Source organism: Myotis daubentonii, chromosome 8 (assembly GCF_963259705.1).
Source record: "Myotis daubentonii chromosome 8, mMyoDau2.1, whole genome shotgun sequence".
NCBI lineage: Eukaryota > Metazoa > Chordata > Mammalia > Chiroptera > Vespertilionidae > Myotis > Myotis daubentonii.
The window spans coordinates 86,005,185-86,024,139 of record NC_081847.1 but is presented as its reverse complement, the minus strand read 5'-3'; the positions used below and the strand labels follow the sequence as shown (position 1 = coordinate 86,024,139).

Below are 18,955 nucleotides of genomic sequence, written 5' to 3'. Positions count from 1 at the left end.
CCTGCTCACCTCAATCAACGTACATTCTTACTTCTTTCAATCAAACAATTCCTCACATGCTTGGAAACGAGCGCCTCTAACTAGTGTAAGGAAATCTAAGTCCGTCCATGTCCTCAGGCACACAAAAGGGATGGAGAATAAAACAGGAAGAAGGAAAAGAAGACACCAAGAGGAGTCATAAGTAATTTGCTCACTACATGAGTCAGTTGCTTCCCCGTCTATGTGAGCCAGTGTCTGATTCTCTTGAGATCTAGCAAAGGAGGAATAGAATTATCTAACTCAGAGGAAATGGGTGTTTTTGTCCTCAGTTCCATGCCGGGCACTGTTTCTTCTGCAGCTCTGGTCTTCACGGATTTGTATTTGTCTAAAACTTCTTACCCCTCTATTCCTCCTGCTCCAAATAAAGAACCAAACACAGCTTCCCTGGAGAAGGAGCCATTTGCCATGTGTTTGAACTCTTCGCTGAGCCTTTATCTTTTCTCACCCTCATGGGCCTCTGGTTTTCCCCTACAGCATTTCTTATCCATGATTGGCAGGGCATGCAGGCCTTAAAAACACTCTCATTCCTAAGTCCTTTGTCCTTCTCTGATCGCCTTCTGCCCACTTGGCTCCATTTGAAAATGAGCTGCTTAATTAACTTCGCAGGCCCTTTGGGTCGATTAAAATCATCTGAGCCCTGTGAGTGGCCGCTGCACGTCTCACCCCTGTGGCGGTCAGAAGGTATACTCACCCCTCTTCATAGAGGAGACTCAATCTCAGCATTTCGTGAGGTGCTCATTCTGAAGCCACTGCCCTAGAATCAAACATCTCTCCCAGTTTTGATATCATGCTGGAGGAACTCTTTGAAATCAGTAATGAGGGCTAAATATCAGAAATACTTGAGCGCGGAGCCCACGCTGCCATTTACTAGATGTGTCACCTTGAGTAATCCCGTTAATCTTTCTGAGCTTCTGGGCAGAAACGGTAATACCAAGACCTCTGACAGTAACCTGTGCCCAGGCTCCCCATGCATCAAACACGGCTGCAAATAGACACTGCACATAAAGTGCTTTGTGAACCAAAAAAGCACTAAATAAAGGGAAGGGTTCTTTAAGGAAGGGGCTCCTTGGCCAAACTAAATGAATACGCTAGCCACAATGCAGGTCCTTGAGTAACCAAATTCTGCATTGTCACCTAGGGCAGTGGTCGGCAAACTGCGGCTCGCGAGCCACATGCGGCTCTTTGGCCCCTTGAGTGCGGCTCTTCCGCAAAATACCGACTTCTGCGCATGGGCCACAAAGTTTCAATCGCACTGTACGTAGTATTTTGTGGAAGAGCCACACTCAAGGGGCCAAAGAGCCGCATGTGGCTCGCCAGCTGCAGTGTGCCGACCACTGACCTAGGTCATCATGCCACAACTTCATCGATTTCCTAAACTTTCCTGGGCGTTAAGAGAAACATCTTAAATGAGCATGGCATGGCCAGATACAGCTGATGGGAACATCTACAAAGAGGCAGGATTAAGGGAAGAATGTAGAATCTAAGGTGGGAAACCTGGGTTCCAGTTTTAGGCCTATTATTAATTAGTTGTGGGATCCTCTCTGTATCTCTAGTTCCCCAGACTCTCCCACTGAACAGGGCTGCTGTGAGGTACAGTCGTGCATGAGAAATGATTGACTAACTGATACATACAGTGGACGATGTTATTGTGAGGCATTTACGGATTCGTCCATGAAGACTCACAGGCTTCTTTCCCTATGAGCTCAGCCAAATCCAAAGCCAGCAGAAGCCAGGTCAATGACGGTGCCAATATGAATCTGAATAAGCGTTATTACTTTACAAAAGAAGCGCTTACTCAAGGAAAAAGCCCTGATTTTGATTTCTGGTGTCAAGAATAGGTTTGTTAAAAGCACAAAATGCACTTTGTGCGGTTACTTCTCTGCAGAGGTTGCTGGTTTGCCCAGGAAGGGAATTAACCTTTCTTGAGTGCCTACTCAGTGCTGAGCTCTATTCTTTGAAGACCATAAAACTTACCACTCAAACCTGAACATTTATGAAAGTAAAAGGAGACATTAATAATTACCCAGGGACAACAAACTGTGCTGAGAGTGTCCCCAGCAAACCAGAACACACCGTCCAAGAACTCCAAGGACAACAGAATGACAATCCACACTAGAATTTTTCCATGTGGCTTAACATTATTCCACTCCAATGATATATCTATGTTTACCTTCCAGCTCTAATTTTAGCACAGCAAGAAAGCCCATTAGTTGTTTTAAGAGAATGTCCTCATTAACTGGTGAGGTGGTCTGAGCTGGATTGATGGGTCCACGGACTGCTAATGGGGCCCTAAACTGTCCCCCTCCTGATCAGCTCTGATCTGAGGGGGCATCATAGGAGCACCTCAGCAGCTGATATGAGCGCTGCCCTTATCCCTCCTACATAATGCTCAGGTGCATGAATGAATGAGCTCAAACCCCTCCAAACAGGAAGCCGAGACCAGGGCGGGGCCAAAACACATTTCCTGGTGGTCCCTCCACTGGCTGCAAATAGCAAGTTTTTACACCACTAACTGAGATTCAAGTTGAAAATGCATATCTTTGCATCTTAGTCCTATTTCCACGAACATATAGAAGCACTTGCCTGAAGTAACTGTACTGAACATTGTGAGGCCTTTATAATATCCTAGTCAGTCACACTCAGACTAAATTCTGTAACCGCGGATCCCAACCTTTTTCCACTCTCAAGCCACAGGCTCACGGAGTTTCCCAGACAGACCCCAAGCCCACATGGGGAAGTGAGTCCTTAGCAGAGGACAGACTCAGCCATCTCTGCTCATCCACTTGGTCAAACTCAGGAGCCATACTTTATCTGATGGTTTAAAATATGTTCAAAATTTATCTGACACTCCCTTTTCTTTGAGTGTAGCCTGGACCTCTTGACTCACTCCTAATAAACAGAGGGGGAAGTGGGGTGGGTAGCAGGTGATTTCAGAGCCTAGGTCATCAAAGGCACTACAACTTCCTGGTGTCTCTCTCTTGGATCACTTGCTCGGGGGAAGCCAGCTGCTGTGTTGTATGGGCCTCTGAAGAGGGGCCACACAGAGAGCAACCGAGGCCTCTAACCAGCAGCCCTAAGAGTGAACTTGAAGGCAGCCCCTCCTACCCAGGGCAAGCCTTCAGAGGTCTGTGGTCCTAGCCAACATTTTGTCTGCAACCTCATGAGAGGCCTGAAGCTAGAACCACCCAGCCAAGCTGCTTTCCTGACCCATAGAAACTGTAAGATAACAAATGCTTGCTGTTTTAAGCTTTTACACGGTGGAACTGTTTGTTACACAGCAATAGACAATCACTACATCTTATTTCTTCACTTAAGGAAAAACACTAGAGCATTTTTGGAACATTGAGAGGACCCAGAATGAATATGCAAGCTATGAGCCATATTGCTTATGAAGTGAAGGGTGCACGAGTGTATCCTGTACTCCTCGTGGGTGAGGATGAGGTGAAAGGCCCACGATCAGCACTCGATGGAAAGGCAGACGTGTGCGGAAATGAGCTGGCTCAAAGCCAAAGGGAATTCAGGCTCTTCCATCAAGCAGCCAGTTGTACGACAGCTACTGCACAACAGTAAGCGAAACGGAAAGCGAGAGGGTGGTACAAAAGTTCTGTGATCAGTTTAGGTTCCTGTCCTTAAGGTTAACCATGTACCCGAGGAAACAGGACTCGCACAGTCAATGTCATTAGAGAATAAGACAGTTTGTATTCTAGTGCTGGTCCATTGAGCGGAGCTGCCAGCATACACCATGAAAGAGAGAGACAGAGAAGGCAGAGTCCCCCTCAAGTGACCCAAGAACAGACTTTCAAGATGGCACCCACCATGTGGCGCACTTCATTCAGAGACAAGCAGCTCCGCGTGGCCAGCCAAAGGTCAATGAAAATCTCCTTGGACATTTGGCCAAACATGTCAGCAGCTCCCCAGCAAGAGAATCCCAGTTGGGCCAGGTCATTAGCAAACTGCCTGGGCAGTCCTCAGGGAGGCACTCAGGTTGCATCTCTTTGGACAGCACCTCGCCTCCCCTGACCAGCCACCAGGGCAAACATCAACAATGGATCTCGCCCATTACTTTCTGCCCTTGCCCACTCTTCCAACCTGAGGCCGGCAGCCAGCGCCCCGTCTGCACTCTCCTCGCACATCTGCGGTGCTGGTGTGAAGCCACAAAGCCACCTTGACATAGGGGACCAGTCGATCTTGCTGCCATTGCCTCAGAGCAAAGACTGCTCACTGACACTGGTCATCAGTCTATTCGGGGCCACCCTGGCCTCCCCAGCAGCAGCCCACTCAGTCTTCTGAGGAAGCCCAACCTTGGCTGCTGGTGACACGCCCCAGCCTGAAGGAAGAAGGGGCTCAACGGGGGACCTGGTGCCCGCAAAGTCCCCGGGAGGCTCTTTGGGTGCTGATGAGACCTGTTGGAACCGAATTCCCCAACAGCCACTTGTTGGAGATGTCTCAATCACAGGTGACGAAGAGCCCTTGGCGGGGAAACCACAGTGACATTTTCATTAGCAGGCGAAGTGAGTGAGAGGTAGGCAAGTGAACTCCATCACTGTTGATTTTTCTTGTTTAAGTCGGGCCAGGGACAGAGGAGAGCTCACTCCCCAACTCCTGCATTTGTCCCTAGGGCACCGTTAGCTCGCTGCAGCCCTCCTCACGATGTCCTCCAGGCACAATCGCTCATGACTGCCCTGGGTGAGGAGTGGGTCTGATCGGCTGTGGACATCCTGTCCCTCCTTGATGCCCGGTACTAGAGCCATTATGAGAGTGCCATGAATTTAGGAGACTGCCCTGGGTCAGACTCACCCCCAAACTGAAGGGCTGGCGGGTAGGGAAATGCGCTGCCAGCAGGCGGCTGGACTACCTCTTCAGGTAGGAGCAGGAGAGGAAAGCATGACTCCCAGCTAGAACCAAAACATAAACACACACACACGAAATAAAATTTAAAAAATCAGAGCTACACAACTTGCAGAGAGCATCACTCCCTGACCTCATCCAGGCTGAGTAAATGGGCCTGCTCCCCGGCCTTCCACACAGGCCCCTCTTGTGGTTGCTTTTTTGAGGTTCATCCACTCCAAGGTTGCCCTTGACATTCAACTTCACTTAAAGTTTCTTGAACAATAGTATCTGTGTAGGGGAAGCACAGGAATGATTGCCTGGTTCCCCTCTAAAAGCACACACAGTAGGTGCTCACAATGCTAGTCCACGCACTGTTGGAAATGGCTCAGAAAAGCTGGAAACATTCAGCAGAGGCAAGAGGGTGATGCAAGGGCAAGGTGACGTAAAGGTCACGTCCCCCATGGCCTCATCCCTTCCCACGGGGCCTCCAGTAACAGCCTCCTGTGTCTCCCTCAGGAGCACACTCCCTCCAGTCGGCTGTTTGACTTGCCGGCAAATCTGATCGTGCTACTTGCCTGCTTAAAACCCTTCCACAGCTTCCCTTGCTTTACAGATCAGTCCTGGCTCCTCCCCCTGGAGGACAGCCCCCCCCCCCCCCCCCGGCATCCCACTCTGCCTGCCTGTCCACACGAAGCTCCCTCACCCCTCAAACTCTTCCCTCGTCACTGTAAACCATGTGTGGCTCCCCAGACCAGGCTCGCTCACCTTTGCCCATGCCACTCCTGGAACACTGCCCACCTTCTTCAGCTGCCACACCCTAGTCATACTCTGAGATTCTGCCCGGGCATCCCCTGCCCCTAGAAGCCTCCTTAGAGCCACCCTCCCTCCTGCCCATGTGTGTCCCATGGGGCCTGGGCACTCCCTCCACAGAGCATGGAGACTGGTACTGTGACTGTCCCTTTACTGGGCCATCACCCACCCACCGGGAGTAGCTGCTCCGTGAATAACTGCATGGCCTTCCTCCATCCAGCAACAAAGCTTGCATAACACTTGCCATGTAATAGGTGTTTCATCATTTATTTTTTTAATGTCAATTTATCAGTGTCACAGTTGGGTGGGAAGTGATTTCCATTCCTGGCCTTGTGACCATGAGGTAGATTTGCAGCGATCAGATAACGTCCTTTCCCTAAACAACATGGGTAGTATCTGCATCCTTCCTCCTGGAGCAGTGGTTCTCAAAGGGCAGTCTCTGCACCATCAGCATCAAGCATCACCTGGAAGGTGTTAGACGTGCCAGGTCTTGGGCCCCACCCAGTAACTACTGAATCAGAGATCAGGGCACCGCCCCAGCAAGCCGGAGTGTGACGCCTCCAGGGGGTTCCGATGCACACTGGGGTTTGAGAACCAGTGCTCTGGAGCCTTCAGAGACCCTTGGAAGCAGTTCAGATGCTGCTCTGTAAGCAGCTGCCTGGCAGTTTCCCCTTCTCCAGGCTGGCAGGCCCCTTCATGGCTGAAGGCAGCTGCCTTCACTGGCCAGATGCAGAAATGCTCCCCTCCCAGTACCCCTTGGAATCAACAAGAATCACCTAGGGAACAAAGGAAGCTAGGCAACGCGAGCTCCACTCCAGGGAGTTCTCACTGACCCTGGCAGAGGCTTGCTGCCCTGGACAGAGTTCACCTCGGGCTAACTCCGTCACCTAGGTCTTACAGAAGCAGGTGTCTGGTTTCTTTTCTCCAAAGAACTATGTTGCAAACATCAGAACTGTGACAGGCAGATCTGCCTCTCCTGCCACAGGTAGGAACAATGGGGAACAGAGCAATGGGGAAGCTCTTGGCAGTCAGGTCCACAGAAAGTCCCGCTGGGAGCTACACTAAGGCGATGCGCACCCCACCCCAAATCACAGCATGACGTGCTCAGGCACACGGAGGTGCCCAAGGAACCAGGAACGTACAGCTTTTCACCACTGACATTTCTAATAAGCCCTCCCATCTATCTTTCATTTCATACTTAATTGTTATTGAGCACCTACTATGTGCAAGGTAAGTCAGGTTTCACTCGCTTGCCTCCTGGATTGCAACCTTGGCTGCATATTGGAATCACATAAAGAGCTTTGAAAAAATTCTGATGCCCAGACCAGATCCTAAACTAATTAAACCAGAATTCCTGGAGTGGGACCCAGGCATTAGTATTATTTGAAATTTCCAGATGATTCCAATGTGCAGCCAATTTGGGGGAACCATGGTTTTAAATAACATTGATGTCTGGACCCTGTCCCAAATGACACAGATCAGTTTCTAGGACTGCATACATGTGGTGTACATATGCATGTGTGAGTGTGTGGTGCACATATGTATGCATGTGTGTATGTGCATATGTATACATATACACATGCATGTGCGCATACATATATACATACAGGTATCTATTCACACATACCTATATATGTATATAATCTCCAGGTGATTCTAATACAGCCAAAGAACCACTCCATAAACCATTCGTTTCCAAACTCGCCTGCACTTCAGAATCATCTCTAAAAATTCCAAAGCCCAGAACATCTCCCAGACCAACCAGCTCTGGGGCGGTAGGCTGGGCACAGACATCAGTGTTTTGTGAAGGGTCCCTGGATGATGCCAGTGTGCAGAGAGGTTTGGAAAGTGCAGCACGAGGCCGAGCTGCAGGGGAGGCTCCTACTATCGTACCGCAGCTGTCCTACGGCGCCCATCTTACACCCCTGTTACACCAAAATGAACCGGAGAGCCATCCTTATCACAGTGGGCTTTACAGCCATGCCCAGTGGAGCCAGTGCCTTCCAGGACGCTATGGATCCAGCAGGGGTTGGTCCAAAAGGTACTTATTTCAGGACACTGCACTCTGCCTCCTCTCTTAATGAATCCTACCCAGGACTCCACTGTCCCACACTTTGGAAACGGTCCCCCTCTTTGAAATTTCTTCTGCTCTTTTTTAAATGTGTTTTTAAAATTTATTTCAGAGAGAGGAAGAGAGAGAGCTAGAAACATCAACGATGAGAGAGACTCATTGATCGGCTGCCTCCTGCACGCCCCCTACTGAGGATTGAGCCTGCAATCCAGGCATGTGCCCTGACCAGGAATCAACCATGACCTCCTGGTACATGGGTCAATGCTCAACCACTGAGCCACACCAGCCAGGCTCTGTTGCTTTTTTTGGGTGGCCTCAGACAGAACTATCTTTCGGGGCCCTTCTCATCATGTTTGAAAACTGGAAGTGGTTTGGGGGCACTCAGGTGCCCAGGGATGAATTTAGGAATTGGAGGGTTCTCCACTCCCTGCTGAAGGGGAGGATAGCGGGACAGATGTGGCTCCCATTTTAAGAAGCCAGCAGAGAGAACACACTATTAATTTCTCATTTCACAACTTTGATGCTATGCACCTTGATTTGCCCAACAAGTGAAAATAATTTTACTCCATAACAAAAGTACATGGTTGAAATATTTCTCATCTGAAGCAGGTGTGGGGAACAACCGGCCTGCAGGCCCTGTGAAGGCATTAGGAGGGAGGTAATGAAATGTTTGGCCAAATATAGCAGGCTAATTTTTAAGGTGATAATTGTGGATGGCCCATGAATGCCGTTATAAATACCCAAATGGCCCTTGGCAGCAAAAAGATTCCTACCATCAATCCTTTTGTAGAAATGCTGACATTTATATAGCAAGTTTGCTTTAAAAAGAGGTACTACCTAAAAAATCATTCATTAAAACTTGGAGAAATAAGCTCAATACCTCTTCTTCTCTTACCGCTGGAGTTTTAATTCCGTGTGACCTACTTTCTGCCAGCATTGGCCATTCATCTATAAGTTTGATGACCAACAGAATTGTTCTCTGTAATGATTATTGCAGCAGGAGGAGGGCTGGGCTGGAAGTTAAGAAAACTGGGCTCTGGGCACCAACCCTAATTGCCTGTGTGATCTTGAGCAAGTTATTTGATCTTTGGGTTCCTCGTTTATAAACCAAGAGAATAAATACTCGCAAAGATGATTTTCTTCCAGCTCAAACATCATGTGGTTCTAATTCTCTTGTGGGCAATGACATTCGTCTTGTGGAAATGGCTAAGTTTATTAGTTTGTTTTCCTAAAAATGGATAATTATTTAGGAGAAAGTATCTTGAGTCTCCAGTTTCATAAAACAAAGATGAAGTAACTAATACATGCGCCATGATGTACTAGACACAGTGAGGATACAAAAAAAGAAGAGAGAGACAGCCAATGCTGATAAAATTAATGAGGGAAACAATTACACAGCTAACCATGATCTAAGAGACAATGAAGTAGATGCTATGGCATGAAACCAGAGAGGAGGCAGCTTGGGGTATTGAAAAAAGAGTGTCCAGGATAAATAGTACATTTCTCTCCATCAGGATTAAAAGAAGCAAACTTGGAATCAAACTTGGATTCTAGTTCTGACCATCCCAGGTAGTGACTATATCATCTTAGACAAGCCACTCATCTTCTTCAGGCTTAAGTATCCCACCCACACCCGTAAAATGGGACTCATCTAATACTGACCCAACATCCCGGACAGTGCCACTGGGCGGCTCAGAGAAGACACTGGCCTGCTGCATGATATAAGTCACATAAAACCCTGGGGGATATACACAACGTATGCTAAACACGTGTTCCTGTAGATTTTGATCTGATGATTTATAAAAACCAGAATTTCCATTGAGGAAGGCATCCAGAGGTTAAGGTCAGAGCTTCAGGATCTCACATGCTCTTTTCTCTCTTTTTTTCCTACTTTTTAAATTTTTCTCCTTAATTACTTATTAAATAAAAATATGTGCTTATTTTTTTTAATGAAATAATATTCCAAGGTATAAAATAAAAATCCTTTCCCTCACCCCAATAACCTGCTACTTCTTCCTTTACCACTACTAACAATATCGTGTGTCCTTACAGGGGGAAAAAAGCTTATGATTACCCCATAATGATAACTGTATGTGCATATGTGCTCCTGTGTCTACAGCCTTACATCTCCTTTTCCAGGTATCCGTTACTGGAGAGGAAAGATCTTATTTCAAATAATCTCAGCTTAAGGCAACATCGTTTCAGATTACTGAAATCTGACATTGCTTCTCGTGGTGATAATTGTAATAATGCTCTTATTATTTCTCACCAAAAGGAAAGGTGGAACGGAAAATAAGAGGTTATTTAATATATATGGAAACCAAACCCTGAATTCAGGAGTGTAGAGCAAAACACTGTATTGTGTGATGGTTAAATAAGAGAAACCTTCGGTCCTGGGGATCTGCTTCTGAATAAAGTGAAGAGAGAAGCCAAAGGATTTTTACTGCGTCTTGTTGCATAAATGCATTTCCGGTTCACTTTCAAAGACTGCTCATAAAAACGGGGGGGTGGGGTCCTCAGGATTTACAAATTCAATAAATCTGAAGAATGAAAACGTGCACAAAAATTTGGAAACAAGACTTAAGCCTTTTAACTAAAATACTTTAATAAACTAAGAGCATTTTCATGTTGGACTCATGCTCCCCATCCCCCTTCATTCAGAGACCCCACAAAATAAGGATCTATGTCTTTTTTTTGTCTCTAGTCTCCATTCAGCTCAAGAAAATGGTAAAGAATAGAAAAAATGAACAGTTATTTAGGTCCCAACATGCCCAGAACTAGTAACCAGACATATTCTCACTCACAGTGTAAAATGATTGTCTCTCTCCTTACTCTGAATGCCCTAACGGGCTCTTTGTCACTTGGGTGGCACAGATTTCACTGGCTTTACTACATAGCAGACGGGTGGGTTATTAAAGCCCTCTTTGAGTCCCATAAAGCGGATAGTGGAACCCCATAATAATTGGTCAAAACATTTTCATTTCCCCTCCTCCAATCTGGAAAGCTGAAAGCAGTTCCCTGTAGTTACTCCATTGTAATATATTTCTCACCTCCTCTTCCTAAGTGCTTTATGCAACCATCTCCTTCATTCTCCTCTTACAAATATCATATCAGATTTCTGAACTTTTCTGTCCCTTTTTTTTTTTTCTGTTGAACGAGCTGTCCTCTAAAAAGTTTTGCAGAGCTGATAAAAACAAACAAAAACATCCTTGCCACCACGTCCTGAAGGCAATGTGCTGGTCTCTATGACAAGGAAAGGAATTTGTTCAGTTAACTTCATCTGAACTCCCGGTCGCTCTCACCTTTTACCAAAATCACAGCATAATATATCTCATTAGCAGACAAAATGGTCCCAAAAAGGCTGAAAACAAAAACACATCAAATTCAAATAAATGGAAAATTTGCCAGTAGAAATATAAAAATGGCCTTGACCTCAAAACAATTGTTCTTTAGAAAAATCAGCATAAGAGCCAAAGTTCCTAAGAAAGGATTTTGCTGACACATGAAGTGAATCACGCTGGAGATATTTATTTACTTTGTTTCAGGCTGAAGAGCTTTCAAAAATCATGGTTTATAAGTTCTTGTGGCTGGTGGGGCTTTCTAGTAATTCTGCCTCCAAAAATAATCACATATTCTGGGAGAATAAAAAATTTCCTTCTTCAAAATTAAGTTGTTTATCAATTTTTCATTTATTCCAAAGGGATAAGTCACAATCTAGAACTACCTGGAAGTGGAGGGACAGGTTTGTGCCTTTAAGGACAGTTATTAAAACCTAACTGGAGGATTTCTATTTCTAGCAATAGGTGTACAAAGTTGTATAGTCTTTTCTATGTGTGCAATATTGTAAAATTAAAATAAGTTGAACAGCCCTGGCTGGTGTGGCTCAGTTGGTTACAGCATTGTCCAGTATACCAAAAGGTTGTAGTTTTGATTCCTGGTCAGGGTATATCTAGGTTGTGGGTTCAATCCCCAGTTGGGGCAGGTACGACAACCAATCAATGTTCTCTTTTGAAATGATGTTCTCTCTCTCTCTCTCTCTCTCTCTCTCTCTCTCTCTCTCTCTCTCTCTCTCTCTCTCTTCCTCTCCCTTCCTCCCTCCCTACCCCCTTCTTTCTCTCTCTCAAATCAATAAGCAAATATAAACAGAGGGATATGGAACTTTCAGTCCCACCTCCTGACTTCTAAGGAGGGGAGAGGAGCTGGAGGTTAAACTCAGTCACCAAGGGCCAATGAGTTCATTAATCATGCCTATGTAATGAAGCACCCCCCCAAAAAGGGGGTTCAAGGAGCTTCCAGGTTGGGGAACCAGAACCCTTTCACATGCCAGGCCCCAAACTCTACAAGGACAAAAGCTCCTTTGTTAAGGACTATCTCATCATCTGGCTGTTGATGTGTACCATTTAGTATTCTTTGTAATAAACCAGTGATCTGGTGAATAAATGGGCTTCCTGGGTTCTGTGAGCCATTCTAGCCAATGAATTGAACCCACAGAGGAGGTTGTAGGAACCTCTGATTTACAGCCAGTCGGCGACAGCCTGGGCTTGGGATTGGCATCTGACGCAGAGGGCCTGCCGTCTTGTGGGACTGAGCCCTTTACCTGTGGAAACTGATGTTCTCTCTGGGGGAATAGAACCAGAACTGAGTTGAATCATAGGACATCCAGCTGCTGTCCAAGAATCACCTTGGAACTGGTGACCAGGATCCTTCTAAAAGTGTATGTGACTCTGGTGATTTTACCTTTCTGTGCATCACTGTCCTCATATGTCAATGGAAACAGTAAAACAGCACCACTTTCCGAGCTGTGAAGTACTGACTAAGCGCTCCCTGTCATGTTGGCTGATACCAAGGGCCAGTGCTCCCTATCCATCCACCTTGCCTGGGAACGGAATGGCAGCTCCACTACTACGAACAAAAAAAGGCCACCCTGAAACATAGCACCTGAAATGTTAGAGTTCTGAAACTCTTCATAAAATATCCATGAGAGCAAAAGTTTATTGTTTGTTTTTTAATGGGTTTTCTACAAGCAGATCATTTTTTTAAAAAAGAAAAACACCTAAACAGAGTCCAGCCAGCATGGTTCAGTGGTTGAGTGTCGACCTATGAACCAGGAGGTCACGGTTCGATTCCCGGTCAGGGCACATGTCTGGGTTGTGGGCTTGATCCCCAGTGGGGGGCATGCAGGAGGCAGTCAGTCAATGATTCTCTCTCATCATTGATGTTTCTCTCACTCTCTCCCCCCTTCCTCTCTGAAATCAATAAAAATACATATACATAAGAAAAAGAAAACTAGCTTTTTTTAAAAAAAAAAATCCTGCCTATAGCAAATCTTCTTGCAGAGAGTCTTTTCGTTTTGTTCAATCTACACATTGCCATAGTGACAGATCAGTCTCCTGTACAGCCAGGCACATTTAGAATAAGCATAAGCATAGACTTTCTCTCCGTTGAAGACAGGTCAATTTAGATGAAGGGAAAAGACTGTGAATGAATTAAAAGTCTGACAGCCCAAGCTGGTTTGGCCTAGTGGATGGAGCGTCTGCCTGCGGACTGAAGGGTCCCGGGTTCGATTCTGGTCAAGGGCATGTAACTTGGTTGTGGGCACAGCCCCAGTGGGGGGTGTGCAGGAGGCAGCTGATCGATGTTTCTCTCTCATCGATGTTTCTAACTCTCTATCCCTCTCCCTTCCTCTCTGTAAAAAATCAATAAAATATATTTTTAAAAAATAAAAGTCTGATAAATAGGGTGTTTTTTTAAAGTTTTATTATTTTAAATGTTTAAGAACTGGTATTACTTGCCCATCTCCACTCTCACCCCAAAGGTACTTCCTATCTGGCCTGTTTCAATTCAAGGAAAAATCTCATGCTCAGCTTGGGTCTTCCAAAATAGAAATTTGAATCAATGAAATCTCATTGGAAACTTTTCAAATACCATTATAGTGACCTGAATAAAGAGTTCCATTCACCTTCTGAAGCAATAGCTTGGGCACGAGGCCAGCCTCGCCTACAGTGCGCATGCAGTTACTTCTGTCCACTAGTGGAACTCACGGCTGCCCTTGGAGAACTTGAGCTAACCCTGCTCCTCATTCCATCCCACAAAGATGCTGCTGATGCTGACACAGACCTGGGGTTGCTGAAGATTTGGAAATTCCTACTTTTGAGGGCAGATATTCACAGAAGTACAGGCTACCCCGTATTTAACAAGTCTATTGCGATCCATGTTTTCTAATTAAGTCTTTGAGAAGCTTCTCTTAGCTCCTGCTAGAAGAACGTCCCTACTTTCTTCTTCCTACTTTACTATTCCTGCAGCCACACCTGCCCCACCCCTCCTCGAGTGCTTTTCGAGGGGCAGCTTTAGTCGAAGCTAAGAAAAACAGACAGCTCAGAGCCTCTTTCTTGCACAGGACTCTTCTGGGCCTGGGAGGAGCCCCACACCTGGTCATTTTGTCTTTTATTTAAAGAGGATCCCTCAAGTTACACAGCATCCTGCCAGCACTGGGCCCTCCCCTGCCACTTCCCTCACTCCTACTGCCCACACAGTGGGCAGAGGTGACCCTGTGGGCACCTCTGATATATAAATCAGCCACATGCTAAGGAAAAGAATTTGAGATTTTTTTTTTTTTTTGCCTCAATAGATTGACTTAATATGATGACCAGATTAGAACATGTGGCCTAAAAAAAAAAAAAGATGTTTATTCTCATTTGGGAAATTATTCATATGGAAAGTTCTACAATATTAACTACACATTTGCTAAGTCAACTTTAATAAAAAGAACCAAGTTACATTAAATACGACCTCTCCCAGAAATCTGGGAATAGTTATACAGCATAAGGCATCATAACAACACCCCTGAGAACAGTGGTTCTCGATCAGCAGTGATTTTGCTCCCCAGGGGGCAATAACTGGACACAGTTTGGGTTGATACAACTCAGGGAGGGGGCATGCGGGTGCTCCTGGCCTCTAGTGGGTAGAGGTTGGGGATGCTGCAGAACATTCTACAACACCCAGGACAGCTCCCTGTGACAGAGCATATCCAGCGCACAGCATCCAAGAGCCCATGTTGAGAATCCCTGCCTTAAAATAATGGGCGCATGTAGGTAAAACTGCTAGAATTCTGGCTGGAAAACGATTAAAGAGTAGAAGCCCAAGTTAACAGGTAGCTCATGCAGAGCTGCTATCTCACATCAACCCTCCATCATGTTCAAAAGCAACGCCAGCTCCACACTTTTATGGGTCATGGGACCGCAAGGACCTTGCCAAGAGCGGCTCCATGAGGAGGCGGTAGCATAATTTCAGGAGCACCAGGAAAGGCACTTTGCCTCCCAATTACCTCCTACACCCACGTGCCCATGCTTAAATCCTCTCCTGGTGAACGAAGTCTTTCATTCCATAATGAGGCCTAAACTGCAAAGACACCCCTCACCCCAGCCCCCCTCCCGCCCCCCCGCCCCCCGGGGAAAGACAACAGTGACCTACAATCATATTCAAGAGGAAGTGACTGATAACAGACTGTTTTCCCCCTGAGTTTTCATATAGTGAACAGCTCTGAAGAGCTGCAGTGGTGGAGAGGAAGAGAGGACAGGCCCTGATGAGGCAGGGAAAGGGTGAAGAAATGGGCCATACAGGGTTCTGAAACAAATGTCCCTACTCCACAGACTACACCTGAGCCTGCAGACAAGGAAGGATGGGGGAACGAGTCACATTCTTGTCCTTCAAGGAAGTTAAAATCGCGTTCCACTAAGGTGAAAACACACACAGCCCAAGGATGCTCGAAAGAATGGTAGGGATGCAGTTCTACCATTGCAGCTGGAACAGGAGATGAGGGTCCTTGCCAGCTGTGGGGATCACAGTGAACCCCAAACTGCTGGATGAACCCCCCACCTGACACCTAAAAAAGTCATGGGCACAGTAAGATGCTCAGGCAGGGCCTCTTTGTTGAATGAATGGCAACTGTCCCAGATGAAGCACTCTACATACAGATGGTCTGTTTCCTCCTTCGCCTCTGCTTATACCACTCCCCCAATGGGAGGTAAGCTGAATCCTAGTCCATCTTGCAAGACTAGTTCATGTTTTCTCTGCACATGCCTGGTTTTGGCCTCTGTTATTTTTTTCTCCCTCTTTTTATAAGTAAAGGGCCTCCAAGTCATTCATCTAGTGTCTGCCTTATTTCCTATGTCTCTTTCATAAGGGGCCAACTGCCAGAAAAGATGTGGGGAGGGGGGCGGTTTTTAAGTTCATAACAAAAAGTAGTATGTAGTTTTAAAAGAATTTAAATGGGAGATCAGAAATAATTTTGGAAGAAAAAGATCATTGTACCAAGAAGCTAGGATAAAGCATTTACCAGGAATTGTTGGAGGCCAAGGTTAAAAAGATAAACACACTAGACATATAGAATGTTCTTAAGCTCTGATAAAAGGAAAGCCACAATTCCATGAGGACAGAAATGTTTTTTCTGACATTAAATTCTAATAGGAATTTGCCCCTGATTTTTAAAAATATATATTTTTATTGATTTCAGAGAGGAAGGGAGAGGGAGAGAGATAGAAACATTAATGAGAGAGAATTATTGATCAGCTGCCTCCTGCACACCCCCTACTGGGCAACCTAGGCATATGCCCAGATGGGGAATTGAACCATGACCTCCCGGTTCATAGGTCAAAGTTCAACTACTGAGCCACACTGGCTCGGCTGCCCCTGATTTTTCATGTAAGTTGTACAGTCTGTTAGGTCCTTTAGGAAAAAGACCATGTCTCTGGGTCGCCAACCTGTGGGTGGTAACCCCTTTGGGGGTCGAACGACCCTTTCACAGGGGTCGCCTAAGACCATCAGAAAACACATATATAATTACATATTGTTTTTGTGATTAATCACTGTGCTTTAATTATGTACAATGTGTAACAATGAAAATACATCCTGCATATCAGATATTTACATTACAATTCATAACAATAGCAAAATTACAGTTATGAAGTAGTAACAAAAATAATTTTATGGTTGGGAGTCGGAACTGTATTAAAGGGTCGCGGCATTAGGAAGGTTGAGAACCACTGTCTTGGACTATATGCCCCTGATAACAGCATGTATGACCAATATAATAAAACCCTAACATGCAAATCGACCGAACAGCAGAACGACTGACGGAACAACCATTGGAATGACCAGTCGCTATGATGTGCACTGACCACCAGGAGGCTGACACTCAATGCAGGAGCTGCTCCCTGGTGGTCAGTGCACTCCCACAGGGGGAGCACCGCTCAGCCAGAAGTTGGCCTCTCCCACCTCTGCTGCAGGTGGGCAGTAAGGAGCAAGGGGTCCCAGACTGTGAGAGTCCCGGACTGTGAGAGGGATGTCTGACTGCCTCTTAGGCCCAGGGTGATCGGGCCTAAGCCATCAGGTGGGCATCCCCCAAGGGGTCCCGGACTGCAAGAGGGTGCAGGCTGGGCTGAGGGATCCCCCCCACACACACCCAGTGCATGAATTTCATGCACCGGACCTCTAGTAACAATATAAGTACTCAAGTATTTGCCAATAGACTAAGGACCCACAGTTCTCTTGCCAATCTGGATATTCCAGTATGTGTCAACATCACAAGATTATTAGAGTAATAGAGTCATCAAATTTCTTAGCAGGAAGAACCCTCAGACCACTTCATTTTGCCTCTAGGTCCCCAGTCATTTCAACAATGAGATTTTTAAAATACTTTTACCCCAACTGCTGCCACCAGTTTGCAGCTGGGGTTCTTCCGCCTCCCCCTCCTGATTTAGTTGATTGTCCTGTGTCTTTCTGTCCCCACCAGATGCTCCATCCCTTTGAGTAGCAGAGCTTTGCCTTATTAACCTCGATTCCCTGCAATACTAGCACAGTGCTTTGCACAAAGGGTCTGCCTTCTTTTTTTCAATGGAAGGAAACTGAATTGGAAAGGGTAGGCCTTTCCTTATTCTGCCCTGCTCCCTCTGACAAACTCCAGCTTTATAGCAGAAGCTCTTCCTACACCGCATACGCAGCCCAAAAGGTTAACATGCAACCACTAAAGGGATTGAAGACCCTAGGGGCCAGAAACTATTCTCTCACCCTTGTCTCCAGATCTCCCCCCTCTCCCCGCCCTCCCCAAAGTACACTGGGCAACCCTTCAGAAAACAAAACAAACAAAAGCCTGTACTCAGTAGGTGCTCAGTAAACATCTATTAACCTAATAGAAGCTATCCTGAACATAGTAAGTACTCGAAATATCGTTTAAATTGAGAAGTTTGTAACACATCTACTTGGCACATAGTAGGTGCTCCATCAATATCTTTTAAATTAAGATGCCCTTGCACACAGTAGGCCCTCTGTAAATGCCTGTTAAATAGGACTGTAGCAGACACTCGCTCCTTAGAGAGCGGGCAGAGGTGACATTAAGCACACCCCAGGCGCATCCATGAATGGAAATGCGCGTCTGGAGCTGGCGCTTTCGAGAGTCCTGGAGAGGCGCGTGACAGGGCGCCGCGCGGTGGACACCCGGCTCCCCGCGAGCCACACACCCCGGGTCGAGCCCCGCAGCGATTTCCTATCCGGATCCATTCCCCACCCGGGAGGGAAGTAGTCACCGCCTCCCGTTGTCATTTCGGGGCGCACCTGGGGCTCCCGCCACGGGCCCCCACCCCCCACTCTCCCCCGGGGCAGCCCCCTCCCTGGCTTCTCCCGGGATTCCAGAGAGTTGCGGGCAGAACAAAAGCCAAAGCCAGCCGGGCTTCCTAAGGCTTTTCCGCTGGAGAGCCGCGGGCAGAGGCCGGGGAAGCCAGCCGGGACCCCGCGGTGATGTCAAACCCCGTCCTCGGCGGGCGGCCACCCGCCCTCCCCGCAGCCTCCGCTCAGAATGGCAGCCCGGGACAGCGGCGGCTCCCTCCTCCCCACGCCCGCGGCCCCGCCCTGGGCCCCCGAGGGGCAGAGTTGGGGTGTCCCTCGGGTGGGGTTTGGGAGGCGCTGCATTAACCCTTTCACGAGATGGGAGGAGGTTGGAGAGGACGGGGCGGACCCCACAACCGAGACCCAAATCCGAACTCGCAGGGCGAACTGCCCCTCGGCGGCCCCAAAACGCACCGAACTGCTCCCAAGGTGGGGTCCCCTCGCGGCATCTCGTCCCCACCTTCTCCTCCGCTAAGCTGTCGCCCCAGGAGCCCAGCGGCCCCCTTCCCATCCAAACCACCTTCCCATCCCGGGGACCACACGGGG

At 47.1% G+C, this 18,955-nt stretch overlaps 1 protein-coding gene across 2 annotated transcripts in view; it reads right to left on the bottom strand.

The window, feature by feature from the left end:
• Positions 1 to 18,955, bottom strand: part of MAPK4 (mitogen-activated protein kinase 4) — a 121,404-nt gene that overhangs the window by 102,070 nt on the left and 379 nt on the right. The gene's annotated exons all lie outside the window — the stretch shown is intronic.